Genomic DNA, 20,701 nt, shown 5'->3' with positions numbered 1-20,701 from the left:
GTTTTGTCTTTTTATTCGATCACTCCTTCTGTTGGAAGTATCTTCTTGTTGTTTAGCTATGCGTGCACTTCTCCTTTCTTCTGCACGTTTTTCTTCTACCGTCTTTATCCTTAGTCTTAACTTCTTTACGAACCTGGGCTCAAGATGCTTTCTTTTCTTAAGTCTCTTAGTTGGAACTTGGACTTCGTTTTCTTCTCTTGCCCTTTTGTTCTCATTTACTGTTGGTAATTCTGTTTCAGTTTCTTCTTCTTCTATCTGACTAATACCAGGGCTCGCATCTATTCCTTCTGCCTGGTTACTAATCTGGCCTTGTTCAGGTAATTTTTGTGTTTTCTCTTCAAAAGTCTCTGTTTCTGGTTCCTGAACACTTTCTTCTGGTACTATCTGATCCTGTTCGAGCACTTCGATCTCTTGATTTTCTTCTGCTCGAACTATTACACTATATCTAGTCTGTCCCTTCCCGATTTCAGGAGTCAGTGGAGGAGTATCAAACACTTGCTCTGTATCCTGCACTTGTTCAGTAAAGGGCCCTTGTTCAGTCTTATTCACTTGTTCTGTATCAATCACGTGCTCTGTCCCTGTCTGACCTTCTCCTTCCTCAGTTTTGATTTGAATCTCAAGATTCTGAGGTTCTTCGCCTGTGCCTTGCTTTTCCTGACTAGTCCACTCTCTACCTTCACAAAGTCGCTCTCTTGTTCGGATGGGATCTTCGGTCAGATCAATCAATGGTATCCACTCTTCTGGCCATATGCTTGGCAGCTCGTCTTCAGCTACTCCTGGCTCAGTTTCCTGGACCTCTTCAGCAGGCTGGATTCTTGGCAGTTCGTAGTCAACTACTCCTGGGTCAACGTCTGCTGTTCCTGCAGCTTGACTGGTGCTGGGCTGTTCGTTGTCAGCTGCTTCTGGTCTGGCTCCTGCAGAGTCCTCCGCTGGACGCCCTTCTTCTTCAGGTTCCTCGTCTGGTAATACCTTCTGGGTGTGGCCAGCGTGGATCCACTGGGGAACACCTGCACACTTCACTGCAGTGGTTGTTACCAGGATTACTTGGCGTTTCTTTCCCCACCTTGGTGCCAGACAGCTTGACCGAGTGTGCTTCTTTATTTTGACCCAGTCTCCTGGAACCAAGTTGTGGAGAGGAGTCGTTGGATTGAGGATGCCGTCGTCTCCAATCTGGCGAGAGATAGAACGCACTTGGTCACCCAATCTTCTGCAGTACTCAAGCACCAAATCATCAGTAATACTCAACAGTTTGCTTCCTGGCACCCATGCTTGTCTCATCACTCTTCCCATAATGATTTCATGGGGACTTAGGCCTGTCTTGCGGTCAGGAACACTTCTCAGTCCCATCAGGACCAGGGGCAGGGCCTTCACCCAGTTCATGCCAGATGCATCGCACAGCTTTGCTAGTCTGTTTTTGATAGTTCCATTTATTTGCTCCACTACTCCAGAAGCCTCTGGATGATATGCACAGTGAAGTTTCTGCCTTATTCCAAAGGCCTTACAGAGTTCAGCCATTATTTCATTCTGAAAATGTCCACCCTTATCTGATTCAATAATGAATGGCACCCCGAATCTAGGTATCAGTTCTTTTAGTAAACACTTGGCTACTGTCAGTGCGTCACTTTGGGGAGTAGGGTAAGCTTCTACCCATTTTGAAAATACGCAAACAATGACAAGGACATATCGCTTCCCTTCACAACGGGGCATGGTGATGAAATCAATCTGTATCCTTACAAAGGGACCCCCTGATCTCCCAATTTTGCTCAGTTCTACCATTGTCCTCTTGCCTGGGTTCATCTGTTGACATGACAGGCACCTCTGGCAGAGGGACTCTGCTACTTTCCTGAACTTTTTACTGTACCAAGTCTGTTGAAATACCAGAATCATGGCATCCCTACCAATGTGGGATCCCTCGTGTATTAATCTTGCCATTGTGCCAAGCAAGTGTCTGGGTAATACAGGCATACCAGTTGGGCCCAAGATGACACCATCCACACGTCTCGGTCTACACCCATCCTCCTTCCATTTCTCTCTTTCTTGCCATGGGGCCGCCTCCTGCCACTCTCTCACTTCATCCCATGTAGGCACTTCTTCAAACACTTGAAGTTGGCAGCTGGCTCCGATCCCCCCTCGTTTAGGATTAATGATATAGTGATCTCTGGCGCACCATTGGGCCACGCGATCAGCAAAATCATTTCCCAGTGATACTTTGTCCATGCTCTTCTTATGAGCAACGCACTTTACCACTGCCAGTTCCTTTGGTAACTGGATGGCCTCTAAAAGGTCATGAACAACTTTTCCATTTCGAATGGGAGTACCTGAGGAAGTCAGGAATTCCCTCTGTAGCCACAATTGGCCAAAGTCATGCACAACACCATAACAGTACTGACTGTCAGTGTACACTGTTATGCGTATGTTTTTCTCAATTTGGCAAGCTTTTATCATAGCGATCAATTCGGCTACTTGTGCAGACTTTATGTTATATAGATAACCTGCTTCTTCAATTTTTGTTAAGGAGACTACTGCATAGGCAGCACTCAGGCCTCCCAGTTCATGTCTTAGACAGGAACCATCCACAAATAATTCCATGTCATGCACGGGCAATGGAGTTTCTTTAATGTCTGGGCGTGGCTTGGTGCTGAACTCTGTCAGATCAATGCAGTTATGTTCATCATCATCCCCACCTTCCATATCCATGGGGTCGGGGAGTAAAGTGGCAGGGTTCAGGATACCACACCTAACAATGCTTACATTTGCTGCACCCACAAGAATCCTCTCGTATTTAGTCAGCCGACTCGGGGTGAGATACTGAGTTTTTGTTCTGGTCAATAAAATTACCACTCCATGCGAAACATACACAGTCACAGAATGTCCCATGACAATGGACTCACTTTGTTCCAAACTTGCGCAGGTAGCAGCTACTGCTTTCAGACAGCCGGGTAACCCAGCAGCTACTGGGTCCAAGGTGGCAGAGTAATAGGCCACAGGCCTTCTGGTCGTGCCATGTTCTTGAGTCAAGACTGACAATGCGCAATTATCGCGAGTGTCACAGAACAGGGCAAACTCTTTGGAATAATCTGGCATTCCCAACGCAGGGGCTGTACACAGACAATTTTTCAGTTTGGTGAAGGCCATTAGGCTTTCATCATCCCATTCTACTATATCTGGCATTCCTCTCTTGGTCATTTTTATCAAAGGCCTGGCTAAGACTGCAAATCCCAGAATCCACTGCCTGCAGTATCCTAGTACGCCCAGGAACATTCTGATCTCTTTTTGAGTACGGGGCAACTGCATCTTTTGAATTATTCTCACTCTTTCTGATGTTACTTTTCTGACACCCTTTTCTATCTGGTGTCCTAGATATTTCACTGATTTTGCACAAAACTGGAGTTTGTCAGGGGCCACTTTATGCCCTTTCTCACACAGATGATTTAGTAGGGCAATGGTGTCGACTACACAGTCCCTATGACTTTTAGACGGCAGTAGAAGGTCGTCTATGTACTGCACTAGGACAGAGTTCCCAGGTAAGATCAAAGTCTCTAGACATTTTTTCAAGATCTGATTAAAGATAGAGGGGCTCTCTGGATACCCTTGTGGGACCCGGTTCCAGCAATACACGTGACCTTCGAAGGCAAATGAGAAAAGAAATTTGCTGTCGGGGTGCAAGGGTATCGAAAAGAATGCATGACACAAATCAATCACAGTGAACCACTCAGCATCCCAGGGAATCTGGTACAGAATCACTGCAGGGTTCGGGACAATAGGGCAGCAGGGAACTACAATTTTGTTTACCTTTCTCAGGTCTTGCACTACCCTGTACTTGCCACTAGGCTTCTTGATGCCCATAATCGGTGAGTTGCATGGGCTACTCATCACTTCCTGTATGATGTTTCCTTCTAGTAATTTTTGTATTTCCAGTGTAACACCGGCTTTCACTTCAGCATTCATTCGGTAGGGCTTGGTGTTAGGGTATACTGCATTATCCTTGATGGCTATCTGTATGGGGTCTACATCCTTCATTAATCCTACATCTTTTCCAGTGAAGTCCCACACCTCTGGCTTCACTGCTTCTTGGAGTTCTTTGGGCAAGTCCTGCAGGGTCAATCGTTTGATTTCTGAGTCAGGTCTGAGCAACAATAATTTATAAATGCCATCTTCATCTGGAGTTTGAATTTCAACACCCTTTGGTGTGCAAAAGATAGTACAGTTCATTTTGCACAACAAATCACGACCCAGTAGATTCACTGGACTGGTGTCACAGACGACAAACCTATGCATTTGTTTAACATTTCCAATTGAAATCTCCATTGGTTCGGTAACAGGAGTACTAATCAATTGATTAGATACACCCACTACTTGGATATTTTCTCCCGAGAGGGGTAGGTTTGGAACGTCCACTGTTCTTACAGTGGAACGGGTAGCGCCAGTGTCCAACAGAAAGGTGACATCATTTCCGTCAACCTTTCCTTCAATGTATGGTCCGGACTGGTCTACCGGCAAGGAAGCGCCAAGTACGCACTCCTCGTCCTCCCCTCTCAGGCCCCGTCAGTACTGATCATTACAAAGGAAGGTATCATTCAGCAGATACTGCGAAGTTGCTGCATTTCTGTTCTCACTGCTTTCCCAAACTTCTATCTCCTCACCTTCGCCTGTTTTCCCCTGTATACCTGCTTTGGCGCCCGAGGCACCTGAACTGTTTTTACCTGTGGTTGAGTCTTTCTTGGTCTTTCTTTCTGCGTCTGTGGAGTTAAATCAGGTGTTTTGGCGTTATCATCCATCAAATAGGGACACTCGTTACGCCAGTGTCCAATTTCGCCGCACTGATGGCAGGGAAATTTCTTCATAGCCTCTTCCCTGCTAAATTTGGGCCGGGGCTTTCCTCCACCCCCACCCCCAGGACCTTTGTTCTCAGCATTTTTAACCATGTTACTCAATTGTTTTTCCTGCTGTTCTGCGAGCTTAACTTGAGCCCACATTACCTTCTCCTTAAGGGCCTTTTTCTTTTCTGCCATCTCGTCCTCGCAGTACTTTGCGTACCGCAGGACCTCATCCATCTTTTTGGTGTGCCAACAGATTTTATTATCTTTTATCCACTGACAGATTTCGGGTCTTAAACCATTTACAAACCTGTAAATAAAATGCGTCATGTCTTTCATCTCGATGTTATCGATACCACTGTATGTTTTGAACACCTGCAATAACCTCTCATAGAAGGAGTGCACTGTCTCGTCCCTTTCCTGTGTTGTTCTATCTATCTTGGTCCAATCAGTTTCCTTTGCGGGCACCTTTTCTTTCAAATGCTGAATTATCTGCTCATATTTTCGCATGACATCCTTCGATGGCTCCCCTGTTTCTTTATTCCTTGGGTACTCTTCACTAGGCCAGTCTATGGCTATTTTACACTGGGTCCATAAATCTACCGGAACCACAATGTCGAAAAACCCATCCAGGTCTTTCCACAGACATTTCTGTACTTTCACAAACCTTTCCACCTGCCTGTACCAGTCTACTGGTTTCTCTCGTAATTTTGGAAAATCGTTCGTAAAGGACACAATATCCTGCCTGGACCAGGGGACATGCACATATTTCCCTCCTGGTACTTCACGCATGGGGCATAACTGCTCAGGTTTTTCTACCTCCCTTAAAGCAAACTCAGGAGTCGCTTGTCGGGAGCGAGCCTCTTCTTTCTTTCTCGCCCACCTGCTTCTCCATCTTTCCACATCTCCCCATTTTTGCAGTACCCCCAATAATTCTTTAATCTGTAACTTTTTCCCTGCCACATTCAGGTGTTCTATATCTTTGTCTGAGAAGTCTGCTCTGTACGGTTTCTGCAAGGGCTTGGATTTTGAAATATCTACCCCCATACTGGCTGCGGTGTCTGTCAGTTTTTCGTGGAGTACTCTGGTGTTTCTTGTAAGGCTTTTACACATAAACGACAATTCTTCTTCAGAGTAGGTATTCAATCGATCCAACCCCACATTTCCTGCCATTAATTCTTCTATTTCTACCCTCAGCTTGTAGAGGTCTAAAGGTTTCGTTTGCGGAGTCTGTTTCTCTAATTCGCGACTCCAATTCTCAATTTCTTCTGGCGTTACCAAAGAGACACTCCTAGTACCTGTTGCTGATTCCATTTTAATTTCTTTCGCATTAAAAGGGTTATGCCTCTGCTGCATTCCCTTTCCGGTCTGTTTGTTTGGCAAGTCTAAGAACGCAACTTCAGACTCACACTCACTGGACTGATCATCTATGATTATCGGTTCCTGTCTCGGGGGTGCCATGACTGGGGTAATAACTGGAGTAATCGGATTTCCCTGACTATTTCCATATAACGGAACCACTGGTCCAATAGTTACTGGAATAGTCAACGCCTCAGGACTGGTATTTAACTGGGAAATTTTCTGAATTATTTCTGTCCTTTGTCTAGCTAGAGCCTCTTGCTCCTTTTCCACTAGTATCCTTCTTAAAGTCGTGTCATGCAATATCTGTGGGGTCAATGGAGGAGTAAAACTCGGGGCAGTAGGATGCATTTCACTTGGTCCCCCACCATAATTTGGTTTTGGGAACAATGTTCCGGTGTTAAAGGACCTGCGCTCTTCCTCATAGGGAGGTTGAACAAAAGGCAGTCCTGCACTCGATGGTTTCTCTTCGTTTTCATACAGGGGTCTGGGAAAGAAAACTTTCGTACGTGAATATTTTTCTTCTTGGTTTGCGGGCACTTTGGGATATATATCCCTTGTTTCCGCCGGTTCGGGTTTCTCAAAATAGGGCAATACCTGACCACCCCCTCCCATTCCTAGGGATCTGTCCTCTTCCTTTAGGAAGTGGCGACGGGGAGCCTCTCCTACACTGGAAGGACGGGCCCCCTCATTATAAGGTGGCGGACTTCTGGTACAGATGTCATCGATCAATTCATCATCTGACTCCCCAGGGGCCCCCCAATGCTTACATTTTTCGGTACTTTTCTCACCCGCTGCAGGGTTATGACATGCCGGCATCATGGGAAACAGACCCTCAACAATCATGCTCTGCCTCCACTGCTTCATCCTTTTATCCCTGGACTCCTGTTTCAGCCTGGGGTACCACTTGGTCAAACCCTTGTCCATTCGGGGTCTTTCTCTTTCAAAAGCCTCAATCTCCCATTCCTCTAATGCCTCATACTGCGTTAGTCTCGGTCTGGGATGCAGTTCATTCATCCTGGTTCTTAAATTAAATAAGATCCTACCATTGAAAGTACCTTCTAACGGAAAAGCCAATACTCCGTCATCTTTTGTGTACTTCACCCAATTCTCCAACCACACACAGGTGTTGTACCCTCGGTCAAACATCATGAATGAGGCGGGGGTATTGGGTGGTGGGACAAGAACACCTTCTCTAGACTTAATTGGTTTGTCCATTTTGAAATAATTTTTCACCTTACTTACAAGGGACAATTTTCTCTTAGTTCCGTACATAATATCGTATCTATTAGTCTTCCACTGATCCCTTTCAAACCCTAGGTGCCTTGGATCAGGTCTAGTTCCTGTAGTCTGCGAGTGCCACATACGACTTCTACGCTTAACTTTGTTTACAAACTACCTCCAATCAGAACGCGCTTCAGAATCCGTGCGACCAATGGGTGCGCGACTCTAAATAATCTCCGCCAATGGGTGCGCGGCCCCTTCGTGAGACAGTTCTCACGCTCCGGCGCTCACCCCTCCTTTTCAATTCCAGCTCCGCTACCCGCCCGCTGCTTCTACCAATCCCAGCGCGGCACAGAGTGACGTCAGAGACGCTTCGCGACTGACTCCCTCCCTTCACAAGGTAACGGAAACTTTCTTTCTTTTAAAGTGCTCAGTACTTGGTTATTTAACAACAAATACACATTCGCCACAGTGCTCAAGTGTCTAGACAGAAAGATTTCTTTCACTGCAAGTAAACTACTTCCATTTACTTTTCACGCGCTGCGGGCAGATCTCTTCCGCCTACCCTTCACTCTAGCATCGGTGAACCTGTTATTCCCCTAAACTCATCCACTTCTTTCCGGGATATATCTGAGTCTAAGGTTTCTCAGCGGACCCCTTTGCTTTCATCCAAGCTCCGAGGAACCTGCTACTCCTCCGATGTGACCCTTACTAGGTTACGCCACTATGGGAATTTTGCCAATGAACCTCGTTACTAACATTTATTCACACATGTATTCAGGAAAAACCCTAGTTAGTGCTTCCCGGTTATCCTAACCTGCACCTAACTTTCCTCGAGCCTGTGACCTCTGGACAATGGATTCTATTCACCACTTACCCTTTCAATTCCCCGGGGAGTTCGGACAACATGAAACTAAACGGTTGACAAACGCATGGATTAATACATATAACAATATCAGAACAAGAATAATAATGAAAAACAGTTCATGAATTCAAAGGCAACACACTTCAAGAGACTGATCAGATCCCCTGGAATGGCCGCTCTTATAGCAGCATCAATGTACTAGCAGCTACCGACTTGACTAGACTAACTAGTCCCTGCCTTAATTTCAACTAGTCCCTAACCATCCTCTGCTTACCAGTAAAACTGATAGAGCGCGCGAGGTCACCCAGCCAATGATTCCGCCGTTTCCGGCTTCAGGGCCCATATACTTTCAATTCACACTATTCATTGACCAGGCGACTTCACGGGCTGCTATCAATTGTGTGTGTTCCCTACTTGTTATGACTCAGTGTACCCGACTTACCATCTACCGACACGGGTACCTAAGACTTCAATGGATCAGGGGCCTAGCTGTAAAAGGAAAGGCAGCAAATGCAAATTCAAATGACATTCAATACTGTTTAAATGACCACGGACAACTGGAAGTTTTAAAATGTTTATCTAAAGTTCGTTATCATCAAACATGAGATACACTAGAATGAGGCAATCAATAACCAAAATAATGTAATTTGTATAGCTATAGAGAAATAACGACAGGGTAACCATTCAAATGCAATATGAAATGCAATTGGGAAAATACTATATAATCTCAGAAATGTTTAAGCATGGACAGACTATGCATGGGTAACTATAGGAGGGCCTATAAAGAGTAACACGCTAAACTTAAAGTAAAGGGACCTTTAAACAGTCTAGGTAAGGAGGTCCTAGACCATATCAGAAAATGACAAACTGCAATGCAAAATATAATCTCTAAAAGGTAGAGTGACATGGGAACATATCATGAAAATATGCAAATGACTTCACGTTCAATAGTTTGCGGCAAAAGGCATGGAAAATCAACATATGCAAAGGTGTCACTTTATTGTAGCGAAAGGTAGAAATATAGGAAGGTGCAAGTTTAAAGAACTTAGAGCAGTATTTACCTAGACTGGTGTGGAAACCAAACCCTGGCCACGGGTCAGTTAAGGACAGGAAAGCCTCAAGGAAGGATACCCCTCAAAGGACAGCAGGTGCAGAATGGACACCCCGGACAGGACAGGATACCCTCAGATTAGGAATCAGGACAGGACAGCAAACCCTCAGGACAGGACCGCTCAGGACAGGACCGCACCCGCAGTTCGGAAGCAACGCCTGCGCTCCACCCTCTCTGCAGCTATCGATCAAGACCCCGATTGGGTCAGCGAACTCCCAGCAAAGTGCTTCGCCAGCACTTTAAGGTTCAGTAAAACCTTAGTCTATGGTCAAATTCGGACAGAGTGCTCCGCAGCTCTCTGTATCTTCAGTCACCTATTGAGAAACTGTGCAGAAATACGAGTGACAATTAACATTGTAACACATGAGGAGCAACATTCTCCGTTCTCGTAGCGCAGAGGTGGCTTTCCCAGGCACATCTTGACTGTGGCTGCCAGCTGGCTGAGTTCCACTGTCCAAAGTTGCCACCTTTCAGTATTCTCTGGTCGTGCGCAGAAGAGACCGTCAATATGGCTCCCAATCAGTTCGGACCCCCATTCCCCCGCGGTACATGAAAAGTAAGCGAGAACAAATTAATACACAAACATAACGTTATGAAATCACATCACAGGGTTGTACTTTCAACTTATCATCATAACATATACTTATGCAGTCTAAATGTTAGCTACATGGATACAATCACAAGAGCAGTGGCACGAGCAGTACCACATGATGGGCACAGCTATGTATTACGCATGCGCATAATTTTCCCTCCACTTCTGCAGACGCGTCAGGACACGTGAGTGTGGCTGACGCATGCGCAGTAACTAAAATACAAGCGGCGGCCATTTTACAGACATGGATTAAATGTATTAGAAATACACATAGGCAAGCTTCATAACCTTTTTACTCCAACTTAATATAAATGTTAGTAAGACGTACGCTTATTACCTTGTTACACATAAACGAGGTTCTTGAATACAGCAAGGTCGCAAATATGCGAAGCTTTGCTTCATCACAGCCCAAACGACCTTAGAAGTCATAGCCCCCACACTGAATGTACACTAAAATTACCCCATCTACTCCCACCAAACCCATTACCCCTTCACCCATCTACTCAATATACATAAGTACACTGGTTCAAAACGTTTTTGTAAGGTCATAAGTAACAAATGGGCTGCCAATCCCTGCATTTCCATTATGTCCTGCTGAAGACATTTTACCAGAATACTTTAGGATATAGGGAAAAGGAAGTGAACTCAGTAGAAGTAGAGTATTTCTGTGTATGCCTTGTAATTGTGAAGTGCACCCCAAATGGTGAAAAATGGTGAGCAGATACATCTAAACCCTAAAATAAAACACTCTCCTGAAAGACACCAAACATAACAATGTCACCAGCTTAGCAGACAGGACTTTGAGGGACAGATTCTCATTGTCTTGCCAAGACTAGAAGAGTTGGAAAACCAATTTAACATCCAATAGCTTACAATATCAAGGTAAAGGGGGATTCTCAAACCTAATCCCGTACAACAATCTAGATACTATAGGATATTCACCCACTGGCTTATCATCCACTTTTGGATGCCCTGCTGAAATTTGAGATCTGTAGGTATTAACTGTCCTGTAATATTTTTGCCCCAGTGACAAGGACACCAATACGTTTAAAACTCTTGGGGCTTCTGAACCAATGGGATCAATGTCACTTTCTGAACACTAGTTAGACCAGACATCCCAAGCTAACTTAGACTCTAATTGTTCCACAAGATGCTGTGATATACTTTGAAAGTTCTGGTATTTGTGCAAATGTCCTGAGATGTTCCAAGCACTAGATTATGGTATTGCCCACCTGCATCTCTCCGCAGCCCTTAAAATAATGAGATTAAAGGTGAGCAATTCACCAACAACTCTAGAAGAGATAGAACCATGCCTGAGCTCGCCATAGAGGAGTGACAATTGTCAGCCTTGCTAAATGTCTGCAAATCTGAAAAACACACTTGGGAATCATGGGTAAAGGTGGCGATCTATAAAGATTTCCAACAGACCAGTTTTGCAGAAAAGCATCGTAGCCAACACTTTTAGATTCTGCCTCTAACCATAGTATTTGCGCAACTTTGTTGTCAATGTGGAGGTGAAGAGATCTATGGTTAATGGCCCCAACAACTTTACTAAGTTCTGAAGGCCTGAGGGTGCGATTACCAGTCTCTGACATCATATAAACTCCTTTAATACCAATCCACCACTTTCAATGAGATTCCCTGTTGTAGACAGAACTCCCACAGTGACCTGGATAATTCTGCTAAAATATTTGACCTTGTTGCTTACTTGTATATGTACCTGGCTGCTGTCAGATTGCTCATTCTTCCCTTGCCCTTTACCAGGCATTGAGTTTCAATGGAGAGTGCTTGAAGTTCTAAACAATGTATATGCATTAAGGACTCCCTCCTGGACCACGTTCCTCCAGTCGAGTACATGCCACTCCGTGCACCCTATCACCCTAGACTTGCATCTGACTCTAATACAAGAAATGGGGACCAGGAAAATGGCCCTTTCGTTCCACGCACCTGGGTGTTCTAACCACCATTCAGTCTCCTGTCTTGCTGCTTGATCCACAGGGACCATCACTGAATAATCCCCTTCTCAAATGTTTTATCTTTAGTGTCTGAAGAGGCCTGTAGCAAAGAGGACCTGTAAAACTCTCTGGAATTGACGATGAGAGTAGCCTCACTAGCCTTGCCAACTGCTGCATAGGAATCTGCTGCTGAGTGATTTACGTCCTCACCTCTTTCTTGATTGATTCCAGTTTTGCCTGCAGAAAAGATACTATTTACTTCTCTGACTCCACTAGGAACCCCAAGAATTGCATCTGCCTTGAGGGAACCGGGTATGACATTTCCTTGAAGACTACAAACTCAAGCTCTGAATTAGATCTAACACTGCCTGCACCTTTCTCAGTAACAGGGATTACTCCTCTTCCAGGAAAATCCTATTGTGTAGAGTAAATGACCTTTCTTAACCCTTCAGCTGTAAAGGTTGAGACACAGGGGTTTGGTAACTTGGTGAAGGAGTGGAAGACAGACAGAAAAGAAAGGTAATGAATCTGTAAACGTGTGCCTGCCACAATAACTGCAGGTACTTCCTGTAGTGCAGGAGAATAGGCACTATCAAGTAAACATCTGAAATCAAATCCTTGCCCTCTGAAGAAAACTTCATAACACGCTATTTCCTGAATTGGGGTAGCCATACAATTCTATCTGAACCCCCCTGAAGAGTCTGATTGACCTGAATTCATATCACAACCATGTTCATATTAAACAAATCTGCCTATCACCTTGGCAAAAACATACTTACTTTAGACTCCCGCTTCCCTTTTTTAGCCTCTGATGGCATAGAAGCAGCATTGCTTTTTTTGTTGCAGGAAGAAGGGGGGCCTGGAGTGCATGCATTGCTGTCTAAAGTGCTAGAATCAGTAGATGGCTGCCTGGCTGGTGAAATGACCACAGAATCCTCTGACCCTTGCAGAGACCCACTCGAAAATCTCTGCCAAAGATGAATGGGCCTTGTTCAAAGACTTGTAGGTCTGCACATATTTTCCATTTCCCCTAATAGCTTATCCCCAAAGAGGAATCCCTGAATATTACTAATCAAATCAGAACACACAAGGGGGCATATTACCTAGCAATAGCGATAATTATCGCTATTGCTTGGTTAGAGACAAAAATTTACCGCTGAGCTGTGGCGATTTTTATCGCAAATAAACCTTGGTATTACCAAGGTTCATCGCAAATGCGATAAAAATCGGCCGCAATGCATGAATATCGCTGAAAAGTCAGCGATATTCATGCATTACCGAGCTAATGCTCTTAGCCATGTTATCCACCTCCCATTGGATAACATGGCTAAGAACTGCTCAGGGCAGGTGTTAGCTTTTGGAGATATTCGCGCTTAGCGCGAATATCTCCATAAGTTGGTAATAGGAGATAGCGATGTTAGCGACTGTTTCCATTCGCTAACATCTTGGCACGCCCACTTTGCATGTCATTAGTGATAAATATCACTGACATGCAAAGTGGGGCCCAAGATGGTCGCTATCTCCTACTAGCTGTCGCTAACTGGTGTTAGCGACACCTAGGTAATAGGGAGATCATTTTATCTCTGCTTTCTTGGCTTTTAAAGCCAAAAAAGCGGAGATAAACACCCTTGATAATATGCCCCAAGATTCCCCCAGTATTTGGTACATCATAACAGACTCTTATGCCTTTCACAGCATGCAATTGTGTTAGTATTACCTAAAATTGCTCTCTGAGTCCTACCAGACATCACATCAAAATCCAGGGCCTCACCCGAAGTTATTGCCTGCTCTGCTCAGCATTTTAGCAACTAGACCTAAAGCAACCATAACCCTGTCTTGACATGAGGCCTATTCCTTATCTACTCCATTTTGGGGTACTTTGCCTACTTAAAAATGTCAAAATCTTAGGATCTACAGCTGGTTTTATAGCTGCCTTATCTGAGATTACTAGTTTAGGACATTCCACCCTCATTTTTTTTATCCTTCTTGCGCTCTCAATAGAACCCTTAATCTTGATGTTAAAGTATTCATCAAAACATGGAAGGGAGACAGTTCCGAAGAATTCAGATGTTGGGTAAGTCAAGGCTCAATCACAGGGGAGCTTCCTGCAACCATAATAACAATCATAACTTTATCTCCAGGCGTATACTTCTTTGCAACATTAATTGCTCATTCATCATTGTAATAAGTGTTGTTGTAGTGCAAATAGCTGGGCTATTCAGCATTTGAAATGGTCTTTTACCTGAACCCCCAGCTACACCCTTGAAAGGGTCTTGCCAATTTGCCTATCAGTCACCCACCCCTCCAGAGCAGAGCCGCAACGAGTTTTCACCCGCATATTCTTGAGGTGAATTCGTCATGATATGCTTTACTTCCATTCTTCTATTGTCATCCTGCAAACTTGCTTCCACCTGATGCAGTGGATTACTCTTACCTGTAGGTGTTAGAAATGTTGATATTGCAGTTGAAATAGAGATTCCAATATCTGTAGCCACATTTTAAGAAGAGGAGAAGACCACTTGATATATTGAATTTGACACACAGGGGTTAAAAAAGTCACAAAGGTTCCTTCTAAGGGAGTTGTACCCTTATCAACGCATAATATACTTGTGTTGTTAAGGATAATCACAAACATAATAAAGACGTAAAAAACAGCTGCATTTCTCTGCTCACAAAAACACAAAAATGTTCGTACATCAAATAATTTATTCTCATGACAAGAGAGATAGTTGCATTCCTGTTAGGAAAAAGAAGGCCTTACATCTGCAAATACAGGCCCCTAATTAAACAGCTCAAAGAGGCCCAGCACCCACCCCTGCCCCTGCTCAGGAGAGATGTTCTAGAATTCAAATTAAAGATTGAACGAAATCTTTCACAGAAAACTCTGACTCAGGAGCGCATCCTGTGAATTAAAGAAACAGACTAAGAGTTTGAGTAGAGCTGCCTCTGAAACAAAGGGATAGAAACAAGAAACTCAAAGGCAGATCTGACCTTTTAAACTTGCACCAACTACACAGATGCAAATTATCCTGAACCAATAAAGATCACTGTGATGGAAGCAGATAAGACCTGCTCTGATAAATGATTTAGTATCTAAATCAAAGGAAAGCTAAACTGTAACACAGATAAGCTCCACCCTAAGCATACAATTTAAGCACAGAATAGTAATGTTATAATTGTAAAGCCCAGAGATTCAACAGTAACTTAACTCTCAAGCAACTAGAAAAGGGGACATTTGTTTGTCTTCTTTGTCTTTAATATGATCTGGACTCTCCTTCACTATTAACTAGGAGAATCTGCAATTACTGATACCGGAGACAGGAAGGACTTCAATATCCTGAGCATTATATGCTTGCTACATGGTAGTGATACATGATTATGGCTCCCGATTTTATGGTATTTATTTTTTGGCCATTTCCGTCTGTATTTATCCAAATTTATTTTTGGGGCATTTTTTCTGTATTTATCCAAATTTATTTTTGCCACAAGTAAAAGACGACGCTACAGTTAGTATTTTTCCACATTTATTTTAATTGACAATGCACACATGCGCTCACTCAAACTAGCGATTTGTTGTGGCTTTAGCAGTGCTTTAAATGGTCCGGTAGTGAGTAATTTGAAAAGGAGAGTACGTGTGCTTATCAGTTCTGCTATAAAAAAACTTTAGGATAGAGTACAAGCACTTATCAGGAGCAAACATGTGCCAGCGCTTCTGTATTTCCATCTAAAGCCACCTAGAAATCTGCCTTCAATTGTCTATAGTTTTCACACAGAAAGTACGTACCAAATGAGAACCAATGGGGCACCTGGGCGTGAACACCCCCTTCACAGTGAGTTTGGGTCTCGGCTGTGGGGCGTGACAGAAGCAGGCACTACTGATAGAGCGCGCAGGTCACCCGACTATAATTTTTACCATATGCACATTTGGGCCCATAAATTCAATTTACCATATTCATTAATCGGGTAACCTACACTCTACTGCCAGTAACCCAGTTCGGTCCCACCTATTTTCCTATGTACCCGACTTACCAATCCTCGTCACAGGTACCTATATTCACAATGGATCAGGGAGCTAGCTGAAAAGATAAGCAGTCACCAAAATACAATAACATTTATAATATTTGCACTCTTTATAATAACCACAGACTACGGAAGTTTTGAAAACCTTTATCTAGTTCTCGTCAAAATCAAAAAGCATGAAATTCACAGCAAGTAAACTATCAATAACCAAAATCATGAAAATCGTGTAACCATGCAAACAATAGATTATGCCAACCATTTAGAAGTCTAAAGGGAAGGTAAGAACAGGGAACATGCTAGTATGAAATTTCAGAAATTAGACTTGGTATGGTGTCTAAAGGACGGGAAAAATAAGGGACATGCTAGAACGTCACAGTTTGAGTACCCCGAGAAGGTGGGTAAGGAAACAGAACCTTAATTTGTACTAAAGGAATTGGAAATAACTATGCAGCTATGAGGGAAGGGAAAAAATGGAACACGCTAATGATTCAGAGTTATCAATTTAATTCGGCTAAAAGGAGGGTAAAGAAAGGGAACATCTATATTTCATAAACTGTATGTCACCATTTGCTTACAGGATGGGGAAAAATGGAACATGCTAAAAGAACAGTTCAGATGTATGACTTTATTATTTGTCAGAACAGGGAGGGTAAGAGAAAGGAACAATGTGAAATTAAGACTTTAGCTATTTCGAGAAAGGCAAGAAAAGGACGCGAATGTGTTTCCCTCACAGATTTATATTTACCTAGAACGGTGCGGAGACCAACCCTGGCCACGGGTCAGTTAAGGACAGTAGGAACCCCAAGGAATGCAGTCGCCAGTAGGCCAGCAGGTGCAGAATGGAAACCCAGGACAGGAAAACCAGATTAGAATCAGGACGGGACCACCAAAGTTGAGACCAGCACCCGCAGTTCAGTTGCAACGCCTGCGCTACACCTTCTCTGCAGCTATCAGTCAAAACCCCGATTGGGTTCTCAAATTCCCCAGCAAAGTGCTTCGCCAGCACTTTAAGGTTCCCAAAACCCCGATTGGGTCTGTGAATCAGTCTGACAGAGTGCTCTGCAGCACCTCTGTTTCGATCAGCTATTGAGTGCGTTGGGTCAGTGACAGGTCAGCTATTCGGACACGTCGGACAATTTCTCTAGCTAAACCTAGGCTAGTTATACTGTTTTCAGGTCAGTGTTCCACCCCCCAAATGTTGCAAGGGTAAGAATCCCCAATTTTGATTGGACTAAAGAAAGGACAGGTCATCACACCTCCTAGGATTTGACTTTCTCAAGCTCATAATTTGAATTTTTATACACGCCCATCGAACTCTAGGTTCAAATGACATATGCTTTACACATAACAATGGAGAATTTATCTTCAAATACAATGTATTTCATTGGGTACAATTCTGCTTCTTTGACTAGGTGACAAACTTCTTCCAAGACGCATCTTGGCTGGGACTGCCACTTGGTAAAGTTCCAAAGGTCATTACTGTGGAGACTCGCAGATCTCGCGCAGACTCAGTTTCAAGCAAAATGGAGTACGGCAGGGGACATCAGGCCATATTTCGTAATGTGCTATGAAATAGAAAAAGAGCAGTTTTAGAACATAGAAAAAAATAAATGCACTGTATACCAGGAATCCCTATATTACTCCCATTATTTCATAATAACTATAGCCTTAATGATTAATGCAGAACAAACAGCATAGCAAAAGCAGCGCTGCAAGCTTCAGGCATGTGAGGACACAAAGCAGCCATCTTAGTTCTAATGCGCAAGTGCAAAGAGTTTCCCACCAGAACTGCGAGTACGTCACGTCACATGGGTATGACAGACGCATGCGCAGAAGAATTTCCCGCGAAGCAGCAGCCATTTTATGTAGCAAGCGTATAAGGATTAGTAAACACATAGGCAAGCGTCTCTCGGATACCCAAAAATGTCGGAATAAGCTACCAATTAATAAGACAAACGGGTTGATTAATACTATTAGGGTTATTCGAGGTTCATGAATACAAGCAAGGCACTTTACATGCGAATCCTTGCTCCATCAATCCCCTCTTTGATGATATTTTATATCATCACAAATTAATGGAACCAGATGCCAACTTTTCACATTTTACCCAGTTCAATCTCTTCAAACATTTTGTTTAGTTTTTTCTCAGTATCTTTATTAGGATGAGAATTTTTCACCCTTTTATAAATTTGATTATTTAATTCTTCTAATTCAAGCTCATCAACATTTCTTTTAACTCCTCGCTTATTCACAGTATATTTCTTTTTGTGTTTTCGACATTTGCAGCATATTATTATCATGAACACAACTAAACCTATTCCCGCTATTGGCATCAGTATTTTGCCCACAAGACTTTTACCTAAGTTAGAAAAACAACTACCTACAGTGGAGAGACCATCTGTAAGTCTCTTCCAGGCACTGTCAACCTCCAGTTGTTTAAGCTGTTTTTCGAAATTTGTAATGTTTGTCACATACCCTTTAATTTCCACACTTTTGTCGGGTATGTAAGTGCAACAATGTTGCGCTTTCAACATTCTGCAGACTCTGCCCTATTTTGGCAATAATGTATCAAGAGCAAGTCTGTTTTGTAAAACCATTGATCTGACCGCAAACAATTCGGTATTGACCTGTGGAAAAGTAAATTTTGCCATGTTCTGTGTCCCTACGTGTCATCCATCATATGTTATGTGTGCATGATTAAATATGCATATGCATTCCCTATGTTCGATTAATGACGCAATTACAGTTGTGTCCACCTCTAGTATGCCAGTTTCCAGTTCTCGTGAATACTACGAATATCAGGCCTATGTAAAACTACGTTGCCACGCTTCTCAGTGTGCACGTTATTCTATTGAAAAGTCCCCGTTTCTAGGCCTCAAAAGGGCCCGGACACCAGATCCGGCTTCTGTCTCCTGAACCCTCGCTGAGGAGCGATACAGCCCCCACCTGTATCCTCGACCCTTCACTTACTTCCTGCCTCGCAGTGCCCGGCTCACCCTGGCTCTGCCTCTGAGTCTGCCAAGAATATGTTATGATTCCAGTTATCAGTTCAGTCCTCCTTCTCTACATTCCTAAAGCTACTGAATCGCATCGATAGTTTCCGTCATTGTCTAGCCTTCACGTCTCCACGTTAGAGAAATACTGTATTAATGGTCATTTAATATTCTTCATCACGCACTACATGTAGAATAATGCATGCTCCAGTCTTAGAATCAAGTTAGCCTTTCCCCTCCTGACTTCTAGTTTATATCAACATGTTCTCTAAACATCAGATACTAGATACTGCTTAGGTACATGTCGCCCTGACTCTCCAGACTTCAGTCTCTGCTCCTAGCACAGAGTTCATAGCCCCCAGCTTCTCCTAGTGACACGTCATTGCTAGTTTGCGCGCACCATCAGGTTAGAGGTCCCGGCTCCTCAGGTAGCCCCCTCCATGGTTTCCGCCCCATTCATGACATATTCTGTTACGTTTGCATCACATGTCTATGTATACGCCCTGTTACACCTCTTTTCACCCTTATCTTTCACGACTGCTATGCGTCACGCCTATTGCTCCACCCACTGCTACGCCTATTGCAATGTAATGCTATGTGTTTGCGTTATGTATATATGCTCATGTATTGTTATTAAAAGGGAGACGCCGTCATTCCCGATCCTGTCCCCGGCAGCTGCCATCCTATTCCCGTGCAGGTCATCCTGTTCCTGTCCTTATGCTGTATTAAACCTGCAAAACTCCTACTACCTCGAATCTTGACTCTTATTTATTGAGCTATCTGTTATTCATTTATTCATTCAAAAATAGGGTATTATTTATTTATTTACCACATAATGGCGCCCGAATAGGGACTTGCCCTTTCCCCACGCGTCGGTGAAGCCACGCCGACCCCCTGACCCTCTGCAGTCGTGACGGAACTCTTCTGCGCACCGGCAGATATTTCTGCTTCAAGTATCCCTCAGGCCCACGGAGGAGACGGAGGAGGCGGTCCAGCATCCAAACGAGACGGTGGAGGAACGCGGCGAGTCCCGACCAGAGCCCAAGCCGAGAGTCCAAGGTCCGAGGTATCCGGAGGTCCACCCGTAACTGAAGTCCGAAGTTCGTCGTCCGTCGTCGAAGCGGTCCAGTCCAGTCTGAGGCCTTCCGTTCTTGCTGCCCGGTGAGTACCATTACTGGGGTAGTATCTAGACAGGGTCAATTTAATTGACTCTGGTCCGTGGGTTGGTGGTACACAGACCCACAAACGAAGTGTCCACTTCGGTGGATGCGGGTCCTGACGTGTCTCTTTATGAGACCGGTAAGTTTCGTACTGTTTCAGCAGTGCACCTAGTTTCTGTTCCAGTCAGTTCTGTTCTCGAGGAAATTCATGTATTCTGTGTTCCGTATTCCAGGTAGTATTCTGTTCGAACTGTTATTTTTAAATGTTCTTCATGTATTTTAATGTCGTGGTATGAATGGGGGATAAGTATCGTGTTCATTGTGTATTGTATTGTGTCTAGATTATAGTCCAGTCATGCCTTTGTTTTCTAAGTTACGTCAGTTAAAAACCAGAAAGGGTCTGCTGGAAGCAGCAGTTCCGGTTCCGCCTAGGGACAGTCCAGGTCATTTTATGTATCAGAAGCATGGCATAAGCGCCATACTGTATCTAGATTTATGGGTAGAGTATACCAAACAGTTAGAAGAAAAGTATAGATGGCCCGTATCGGGTACATGGGATGCCGAGTGCATCATGCGAGTATAAGAGGCATTATGGAAAAAGAAAG

The sequence above is a fragment of the Lissotriton helveticus genome, chromosome 4_1 (assembly GCF_964261635.1).
Source record: "Lissotriton helveticus chromosome 4_1, aLisHel1.1, whole genome shotgun sequence".
Lineage (NCBI taxonomy): Eukaryota > Metazoa > Chordata > Amphibia > Caudata > Salamandridae > Lissotriton > Lissotriton helveticus.
Note: the sequence above shows the minus strand (reverse complement) of the source record.